This window comes from Macaca fascicularis, chromosome 2 (assembly GCF_037993035.2).
Source record: "Macaca fascicularis isolate 582-1 chromosome 2, T2T-MFA8v1.1".
NCBI classification, from domain to species: domain Eukaryota; kingdom Metazoa; phylum Chordata; class Mammalia; order Primates; family Cercopithecidae; genus Macaca; species Macaca fascicularis.
In genome coordinates, this window is record NC_088376.1 from 21,990,584 (window position 1) to 22,001,516 (window position 10,933).

At 37.1% G+C, this 10,933-nt stretch overlaps 1 long non-coding RNA gene across 1 annotated transcript; it reads right to left on the minus strand.

Moving 5' to 3' along the window:
• Positions 1 to 311: 311 nt before the first annotated feature.
• Positions 312 to 2,441, minus strand: LOC135969612 (uncharacterized). The gene is made up of 2 exons (XR_010584906.2): positions 2,323 to 2,441; positions 312 to 1,618 (listed from the first exon to the last, which is right to left on the minus strand). It is a non-coding gene; the product is annotated as an uncharacterized lncRNA (long non-coding RNA).
• Between the last annotated feature and the right edge of the window lie 8,492 nt (positions 2,442 to 10,933).

The window sequence follows — 10,933 nt, forward strand, 5'->3', positions numbered from 1 at the left end:
AATGTAATACCTTCAGCCTTGTTCTTTTTGCTTAGGATTACCATGGCTATTTGGACTCTTTTTTGGTTCCATATGAATTTTAAAATAATTTTTTTCTAATTCTGTGGAGAATATCATTGATAATTTAATAGGAATGGCATTGAATCTCTAAATTGCTTTGGGTAGTAAGGCCATTTTAACAATATTGATTCTTCCTATCCATGAGCAGAGAATATTTCTCCATTTGTGTCATCTATGATTTCTTTGAGCAGTGTTTTATAATTCTCATTGTAGAGCTCTTTCACCTCTCAGTTTAGCTGTACTCCTAGGTATTTTATTCTTTTCATGGCAATTGTGAATGGAGTTGCATTCTTGATTTGGCTCTTAGCTTGGATATTTTTGGTGTATAAGAATGCTACTGATTTTTTTACATAGATTTTTGTATCCTAAAGCTTTGCTGAAGCTGTTTATCAGATCAAGGAGCTTTTGGGCAGACACTGTGGGGTTTTCAAGGTATAATGTCATATTGTCTGCAAACAGAGACAGTTTGCCTTCCTCTCTTCCTATTTTGATGCCTTTATTTATTTATTTTGCCTGATTGCTCTGGCTAGGACTTCCAGTACTATGTTGAATAGGAGTGGTAAGAGAGGGCATCCTTGTCTTGCTCTGTTTTTTAAGGGGAATGTTTCCAGCTTTTGCCCATTCAGTATGATGTTGACTGTGGATTTTTCATAGATGGCTTTATTATTTTGAGGTATGTTCCTTCAGTGCCTAATTTGTTGAGCGTTTTTAACATGAAGGGATGTTGAACTTTATTGAGAGCCTTTTCTGATCTATTGAAATGTAGTTTTTGTGTTTAGTTCTGTTTATGTGATTAATCACATTGATTGGTGTGCATGTGTTGAGAAGCCTTGCATCCCAGAGACAGAGCCTACTTGATCATGGTGGACTAGCTTTGAGATATGCTTCTGGATTCGGTTTGCTAGTATTTTGTTGAAGATTTTTGCATCTCTGTTCATCAAGGTTATTGGTTTGAAGTTTTCTTTTTCTGTTGTGTCTCCCAGGTTTTGGTATTAGGATGATTCTGGCCTCATAGAATGAATTAGAGAGGAGTCCCTCCTCCTCAATTTTTTTGAATAGTTTCAGTGGGAATGGTACCAGATCTTCTTTGTAGCGCTGGTAAAATTTGGCTGTGAATCCATCTGGTCCTAGACTTTTTATGTTTGGTAGGCTTTTTACTACTATTGAAGAAGTCATATAGGTGGTAGATATGTGGGCTTTCCCATGAAATAATAAGATTATTTTAGAGCCCTAGCTTCAAACTAGATGTAAATTCCCAAAATAGTTCTAGCTTAAGAGATAATATAAAAGTTAAAAAACTCACCAATCCAATTAGTTTTTTCTGAAATGATGGTATCAAATAACTTAAAACCGAGATTATAGGATACATTAATTAATTAGTCCATTTTCACATTGCTATAAAAACATATCTGAGATTATGTAATTTATTTAAAAAAAAAAAAGGAGGCTTAATCGACTCACAGTTCTGTGGGCTGTACAGGCTTCTGCTTCTGTGGAGGTCTCAGAAACTTACCATCATAGCAGATGGTGAAGGAGAAGCCAGCACATCTTCATATGGCTGACAGGAGAGAGAGAGAAGGGTTGTGCCACACACTTTCAAACAACCAGATCTTGTGAGAACTCTATCACAAGAACAGCAAGGGAGAAGTCCACCGCCATGATTCAGTAACCTCATGCCAGGCCCCTCCTCCAACACTGGGAATTACAATTTGGAATGAGATTTGGGTGGGGACACAGAGCCAGGCTGTATCATTAATTATATTAATCTTTAACTAACTCAGCATTAATTAACTTCTAACCATGAGCAAATATACCATGGACACACAAATAAATGTTTTAAGTGCTTAAAACAAGTTTGAAATGAAAACATTCCTCCAAGAATCTCAATGATGTTATTTGTCATTTAGAAAATCAAATCCTTTCCTCATAGAAAATGCAAAAGTAAATTTTAATGCAAACCTGTTGGAATTAAGAAAAAAATAGAATCCAAATTAATGATACTTCAGTATACTTTTAAAATAATTAAATAGCTTTCATTAAAGAGTTTCAAATAACATTAGAGATAACATGAAATTAAAACAAATAAAAATATTATGACTGGTCATGGTGGATCATGCCTGCAATCCCAAGGCACTTTGGGAGGCTGAAGCAGAAGGATTGCCTGAGCCAAAGTGTTTGAAATCAGCCAGGGCAATATGGCAAGACCTAATCTCTACAAAAAACTTAAAAATAAAAAAATTAGCTGGGCATGGTTGTGCATACCTGTGGTCCAATCTACCTGAAAGGCTGACGTGAGCAGATCGTTTGAGGCCGGGAGGTTGAGACTGCAACGAGCCTTGATTGCATCCCTGCACTCCAGCATGGGTGACAGAGAGATACTCTATCTCAAAAAAAGAAAAAAAAAAGAAGAAAGAAAAAAAGAAAGAAAGAAAGAAAAAAGAAAAGAAAAGAAACAGGTCACTTCCATTCCCCAAAGCCTTTAATAAGCAAAGAAGAATCAAGTAAATCAAGTAAACTCAACTCCTTCATTTTCATTCAAATCTTTTAATTATCTAATTATACTCTATCTTTTAACTACTTATCCTTTATGTCAATATTTCATCCAAACTGGCCTAAATATTCTCCCTTAGTGCCAGGAACTATATTTTACTCATATCCCTTTATTTCTAGGACCTAGCACAGTACTTAGCACATGGAAAGTAGTCTGAGAACTGATCTAAAATCCTCTATACCTCTGCACAGATACTTATTCAATCCAGAATTCAATTTCTCTCCTCCTTCTCCTATTGAAGATTATATAGATACTGAATCCTGAAGGTTTCCACAGTCTTCATTCACTGTGCTCTCTCAGCATTTTACCTGCACTGCTAGTATAATACACACTCTAGTCTGCTTTACAATTAATTATGTACATGTCTTGATTCCTCCATTAAAATATAAGTGCTACAAGTTCAGAGATTGCTTCATTTCTCCTGCACATCACTGATACATGAATCTTTTCATTTGCTCATGTCTTCCATTTCTGAATGCACTGTTCCCCAGGTGTGAAAAACATTCATTGGCCAGCGTCTGTCCTTTTTAGGTTGAAGCTGTTTCCCTTCTCATAACTTTGACTATTACATTTGAACATAGCAGTAATAGACTTGAGTCATTCTGGTCCTTTATTTATGTCCTTGGAGTTATAAATTTGGAACATAGCATACTAGTTTATATCAATTTTCTTGAAAATCTAAACAAAGATATGAATATAGCCATCTCTTGTCATACTGGATGTAGCATAACTTGTTGCTTTAGTTATCTGTCTCCAATAAATTAGTCTAATTGAGTACATCTGAACAGTGGGAAGATAGTAGAGGTACAGGCTTGCCTCTTTTAAGATTTTGCAGGGAAAGGACAACAAAGGTAGTCACAGACCCACAAAAAACCAAACTGCCCCATTTTCTCCCTTGGTCTGTTGTAGAGACTCAAGCACTCGGGTTCAGGGTCATTCTGTAGTTCCAATGCTTAGTCTTAAAATACAAAGTAAGCTCTCTGAAGTTTCCCCATAAGCTTCTGAGAATAAGCATTGAGCACCTGCTCCTTGATTTTAACAGGATTCCAGGCCAGAAAAACAAAACATGATGCTTTTGATTGCAAAAAATCAAAGTGCCTATTAATACCACTTCTACATGTATGTCACAACAATGATAGCTGATAGCCACTTACAAAAGAAAAGAAACAGGGTTTGAAGATGGTATTTTAACCCAAGTGTATACATTTTTCAGAGGCTTGGGTCTAAACACCTGATATTTAGAGTGTCCATTCACAAACCTGCTACTTGCACTTCTGCCCATAGGCAGACATTACCAATCAATCATGGCATCAGATTTCTTCTACACTGTACTCCAAGAGTTCACTGATAACAGATAATATTTTCCCACTTGAAGTTAGGCAACCGTCCCACCACAAAACAAACATGCAGCTAACAGACCCCTGGTTTTCACTGCATGTTCAGTTTTATGCAACAACCTGTTTTCCCCTGCTCACTGGTGAATTTAGAGCCTTCCATGACATCACAGTCTAGAAGGGAAGACAGATTCTATAATAATTAGTTTCAGCAACAGGGAAAAAAATAATTTCAGTTGCAGAAGCACTAAAGTAGGGTGCTTAGTTAAGTCTATGGTAGAGATGGTTATAGAGCAAATGGCATATGAATGAGCAGGGAGGAGTTGAGCACAGAAGAGAAGAAAAGGTATTCAAGTAGGAAGAAATGGCATGAGCAAAACACTGATTGTGTAACAGCACGAGGTGTGTGTGTGTGTGTTTTGGCACATGTGTATGTTGTGTATGAAGGAAGCATAATATAAAAATAACTGTTTCTAGAGGGAAAAGTTCTTAAATGGTAAGTTGCTATAAATGGGTTTGGATAGATAATCCAAAAGCAGTTTGGGAAGACCTGATAGGAAATTTAACTTTATTCCCCACTTTCCCAGTCCCTGCTAAAATGTGAAACTCCATTGAGGGATTTTAAAGATAGATGACAGAAATAAAGTGAGAGAGAGACACACAGATTGGTAACTTTATATTTAAGAGGCAAATCAGAGGAACTTGAGTTACAGATTGGAACCAAACAGTGGAGGAAGCAATAGAAATAATCAGGTAAACTCAACTGTAGTTACAATTCACTTGGAGCCCAACCAACAGCCATCCATGCATGACACAAATTGACGATGGTACCATCCACCCTCCTTTCTCTAACCTAAAACCATTCCCATTATAATCAGCACTGTGCATAAAACAATAGGAAACCATTGTTAAAATGAGCATATTATATGTATCATCTATATATATATGGACAGACATTGACCTGGCTTTGCAAAAAGGGAGGCAAGAAGGAGCAACTCCATTTTCTAAACTTGTCTTACTTCTTAGGTTTATAACCAAAACAAAGTGCAATAAAATGGTATTTGCAAAGCAGAATTTGCCAGAATGAAGTGTAAACTGGGAGAGAAGTGGTGAGATACAGGAAATACCTTCAAAAGTGTTGCCCTTTGCCAGAACGACTGCATAGTTGAACCATCATATCTACACTGGGGACTAGCCAATGAATTATTTTATTCAACAGATATATCAGCAAACATTTAACACCTACCATGCACAATTGTGTAGTGTTAAACTCTATGATGTCATAAGATGTGAGCCCTGCTCTCAAGGAACTTTTGCTTTAAGTGGGAGACGTACACACATAAAATTGATACTGAAATTAAAAACAAAGTTATGTACTATATGTACTGCTTGATGGTTCATAGGGAGCTAATAAAAGAAATTTCTCCTGGGGATACTTGAGAAAGTGAAGCTGAATTACAAAAGATGGCAAGATTAAAATAGAAGAATCTTGGTGACAAGAGAGTTTAAAATAATTTCCAAACTCCTTTCTGTGTAATAGGAAAAGACCAAGAAGGAAAGACGGGAAGGGAGAAAGCAACCCAACACTCATTGCTTGCACATCTGCTATGCAAGGACATGACATTTTCTATACATTCTCATTTGATTCTAATGGACATGACCCCTACTTTACAAATGTGGAAACTGCATATAGAGCTTAAATGTCTTGTTCAAGATCACAAAGTGTAAATAACCAGGCCGCCGACAGAAGCTTGCAGCTGTCTGTCTTTAAAACAGGGTTTCTCACCCTCAGCAAAATAAAGCCTGGGGTAGATATTTCTTTGTTGTGGGGGACTGTCTTGTGCTCCCCACTAGATGCCAGTACCACCCTCTTCTGCTGTGAAAAACACAACCGATATTATCTCCAGAGATTTACAAATGTCTCCCTTGGAATAAAATCATCCCTAGTTGATTACCACTGATTTAAAGTTTCTTCACCTGATAGTGAACTAGGACTGAATTTACTTTGAAAATGAATTCAGGAGGCAGTGAAAATATTAACTTTGATGAATCATGAGGTACATATTAAAAGATGTCGAAAATGGCCACATATATATATACCTGAGGAAAGCAGCCTTAAGAATAGGATTCAGAAAACAGGCAGAATGCGGTAAGTTAGGCAGCCATGTTCTTAAGTCAAACCATCCCACAGAACCAGTCCTGTGAGCAGGGCAGCAACTACAGTCCAATACCAGATGCCTCACCTTGCACAGCGCCTCCCGCGGCCGGGAGGAGACACAGCTTACTGCTGCTGGCAGCACACACCAGGAAAGGATACCAATGGACCAAAAACAAAAGGGATTCTCCTCTACCATCTTTTGTATAACTACCTCTAGGTTCAAGTTTATCTGATTGTTAAGCTTATGTCACATGTCTGAGTCCCTCCTAAAAGAGTGAATAGGAAACTAGGATCTCCAATTTTAGGTTTCTACAGTAATAAGTGGGCTCTGAAACCTTCCAATAAGAGAAAGAAGGAGGAGTTGCTGGGAAGTCAGAGACAGAAAAGAGAGAGCAAGAGAGAAAGAGAGAAAGAAAAAGAGAGAGAGAAAAGAAAAAGACAAATATTCACTACAAGTTTTTACCAGAGACAACAAATAGTCTTAACCCTTTGAAGAATGGAAGGAGATAATATATCATTTAAAAAAATAAAAATAAAAAACTTAAGTTTTACTCAGATGAATACTGAAGCAAGCTGAGAAAAGCTAAGAGGCCTATTTTATCACGGGAGTGGAATATTATGTAGTTTGTTTCTGTTACCAGTAGAGCTTGCTAGAAACGGGGAGATGTCACTGCATAAAAGTAGAGAGTGCTCACGGGGAAACTGCCTGAAAGGATGGAAGGAGAATGATTATAGTCAAGACTCTTGGAGGACAGTTTTAGGACCTCCAGCATCCCTAAAACCCTCATCCCTGTAATCCAAGCCAGCTTCTCCCTGTCCCCCCACTTCCTCCTTTTACTGGCAGGCAATTTCAACTATCTAAGTGATGTTTAAATAGAGTGACTACATTTCAGGAATGCCTGATGAATATCCAAACAGTCTTCAAAGGAATGTAGATTTATCTCTCATTTACATGTTCCAGGAAGAAGTTTATAGCCCTATTTCCTAACCTCTTCAAGGGACAGAGTAAGACTGGGAGAACTAAAACTCTCCTCCACTGTGATCTACTAGATGAAGGCTTGTCCAAAAGGAATACATCAAAGATTTGCAGTTTCTATTTCTGCATAAGTTCTGAAACAACGTGTTAACTTGATCATCAGTGCTTTCAAGTAAGTTACACCTTGAATCACTCAGAAAAAAAGACCTGACCTTGTAAAAGTTCTTCACTTTCAGCCAAGTTTCCCTCTTTACTTTTCTCTCTGGTTTTCTGCTGTGCATCGTTCCTACCTGTGGCTAGTGGGCAAAGACAAACTGAACTGTGAAATTGGCCCTAAAGACTGGTTAGAGCCTCCTTTCTTCTGCTTATGGGTGCAGAAAACTTCACTGGAAATAATTTTTTTCTGGTTATAACCAAAAAGTCCTTTGGACTTATTCCACTGTGTCCACTAAAAAGTTGAAATTGATACGTTGGTTTGTCCTTGTATCCAGCTGCTCCCTAAAAGCAGCCTCTTTTCATTTAAAGAAAAAAAGAGGAGGAAAGATAATGAAGATAATGGATCAATCTAGAAATAGCAAAGGACTGATTTTACCAATAAGCTGTAGGAGACAGAAACTTATTTCTCATTTCCTCTAGCAAAGAAATCGATATATATTTGGTTGAAGCAACAAAGCTGCCTGTTATTTTTTCCAAATATTTTTTTTCTCTGCCTTTAAATCAATTATCTGAATGCATTAGGAGGAGAAAGAGAGATATCTTGTAATACAAATTAGGTTTTAACTTCCAACAATAATAAGCTTTTCGGTTGAAAATTTCCCTTTTATTCAGGTAAGTTTAAGGACCAAGTATATTATATGGATTACTTAGGGTGCTTTGAGCTATAAGTAATGGAAATCCCTACTGAAACTAGTGTAAATGTGAAAAATTTTGTTATCTGACACAAAGGGAAATCCCAAGATAGTACGAACCTCAGAGTTATTTGATTTAGCAATTCAAAGACCCAGGGTTTTGGTATTCTTCCAGTTCAACATGCTTGGAGATAGTTTCATTTCCAGGATGGTAGCAAGATAGCAGTCAAGGTGATCAATATGGACCTGACATACTCTAGAGGAAAAGGGCATGTCTTACTGTAGTCTTCCAGACAATATGAATAAACTCTTCATAGGTGTTTCCCAATACAATTTTCTTTACTTCTTAATAGTCAGTATTGGATCCCATATCTACTCTGCATGCTTGGACACATGATTCACAATTAGACAATAATACTATGAGGCATTTTGCTTGTCACAATGTCTGGATACTCTATTGCTATGTCTCAGAAAATATCTGGGCTTCTAAATATCCAGCAATGCACTGACACCCCTGCACAAGGAAGAATAGTACCACCTAAAATATCAAGAGATCCTTTTGGAGAAACACTGACCATGATCTAATCTGGCATTCTTTGCACAGGAAATGGTTTTAGTTTGTCTGTAAGCACATGAATATAGGGCAGATACTTGAAAACAATAAAAAGATTTTGCTATTAAGGAAAAACAAGATGGCAATGCATTCTGGAGAGGTAGTAAGTAGTGTTGGCTATATTATATTATCACCAACTAAGAAAAATGTTATTTATTAATTTATTAGTTTAACAAATTTTCTTGTATTAAAAAAAATCTGTTTGGGATTCACAGAGGTTTAAAAAACAATTAAGAGGCTGTTGTAATAACCTGGGTTTGAAATTACATGAATGTGAACCAAGACAGCGGCAGAAAAGATGGAGAAAAATGAACTGATTTTAGAGCTATATTAGAGGAAAATCGATAAATACATCTTGGGAAGAGATCACATTTAAGGAATTTGGGTGAACTCTTGGTTTATGGAAGTCTAAAGCTATCCACTGCATCCCAGTCACTTTCAGAGCCACTGAAAAATGGCATCCTGCTTACTACCTTCCTCTCTGCTAATATGGCTGCCATCTCCTTAATGAAATCAATAACCCCAAATATAGCATATTCAGTGTTCTAGCCTCTTGATTTTTTTACATCCTCACCTCCAATTTTCTTGTTTTCCATGATACTGCTCCCACTCATTTTCCATGTATATAACTTGGAAATAGTTTAGTAATAAGATTAATATATAATATAAGTAATAACTTATATCTTATTACTAATAGATGTGCCATTTCCAAAATCAAAATTTCAAAAACTTGCCTATATTTCCAGCTCTCTAACTTTGGTATCTTGATTCTGACAATTATTCAACTCCATCAGCTTTAACTTTTAATCTAATTGCTGAACCTCTTTTTACTATACAATACCCCCATGTACTCAGTGTATTCCTTACCTAAATGAGATTTGATGGCCCATCACTAAAATTATACCTTTGCATACAATTTTAGTTCTTCATCTTGCATCGTCTGAGCAGCCATGGTTAAATATAAGTATTTGTCCGCTTTTTATCTGAAACAGTGACCAAAAAATGGTGTTATTTTGCTTCTGTGTTTGTGACTAATTCTAATAACTCTGAGGCCTCATTCTGGTTAATAATATTCTACATCAATTGTTTTTGAATTAAATGATTCAATGGATGGTGATGTCATTAGCTGAGATAGTGCACACAAGAGAAGGAAGAGAATACAGTGGATTAAGAATCCAAGTTTGTTAAATTTCATATGTTTTTGGGTTATCCACGTGGAAATATTTTGTCAGGAGCTATATATTAAAGTTGGAGTATGGAAGAAAGAGAAAGAAAGAGAGAAGAGATGGAAGAATTGTTGAAATAAATATGTAGAACTTGCATGGAAGCCACATGAGTGGATGAGATAAGAGACATTACAGCCTTTAGAGACAGCTTTCCTGGTTTGATGGCAATTTATTTTAGTGAAACTCAAAAGATTGTTCATTCATTCACAAATGTTTGTTAGGTAATTCTATCTTCTGGGCACTCTTCTAGGCACTTGGAATATATACTTGTAAATAAGCAGAGTAAATACACTTTACCTCATGAAGTTGATATTCAAATGTAGGAGGACAAAAAATAAACATAATCAATCAGTAAATTATACAGTATGTTGCCCAGCGATATGTGCTATGGCAAAAGAAAAAATAAGTAGAGTAGAAAAGGGGGATGAGAAGTGCGGAGGACAGTAGGGTAGAAACAGAATGCATTATAAAAGAGGATGATCAAAACAGGTGGCACTGAGAAAATGAGTTTCTTTTGTTGTTGTTGTTTTGTTTTTGTTTTTGAGATGGAGTCTTGCTCTATCCCCCAGGCTGGAGTGCAATGGTGCAATCTCAGCTCACTGCACCCTCCACCTCCCAGGTTCAAGCAATTCTCCCACCTCAGCTTTCTGAGCAGCTGGGATTACAGATGCCTGCCACCACACCCGGCTAATTTTTGTATTTTTTAGTAGAGATGGGGTTTCGCCAGGTTGGCCAGGTTAGTCATGAACTCCTGACCTCAGGTGATCTACCTACCTCGGCCTCCCAAAGTGCTGGGATTACAGGTATGAGCCACCGTGCCTGGCCAAAAATGCGTTTCAAGCACAGACTTAAAGAGAGAGAGCTAATAAGTTATCTAAGTAGATAGTTGGTAGAAGAATGTCCTAAGTGGAAGATCAGGTAAGCAAAGAGACCAAGTTGGACTATCCCTGTTGTGTTTGCTGAACAGCAGGGTAAGTGGTGTGGCTGTAAAAAAGTGAGCAATGAGAGGAAGAGTCATAAGAGAGGAAGTTGCAAAATGGGGAGAAGGAAAAAGGCAGATTGGGGAGTAGGGTAGTGAAAAGATCCAACTTACATTTTAGAAGGATCTCTACAGCTACCACGTTGAGTATAAGTTTTGGGCAAAGCAAGGGGGAAAACAGGAGACTA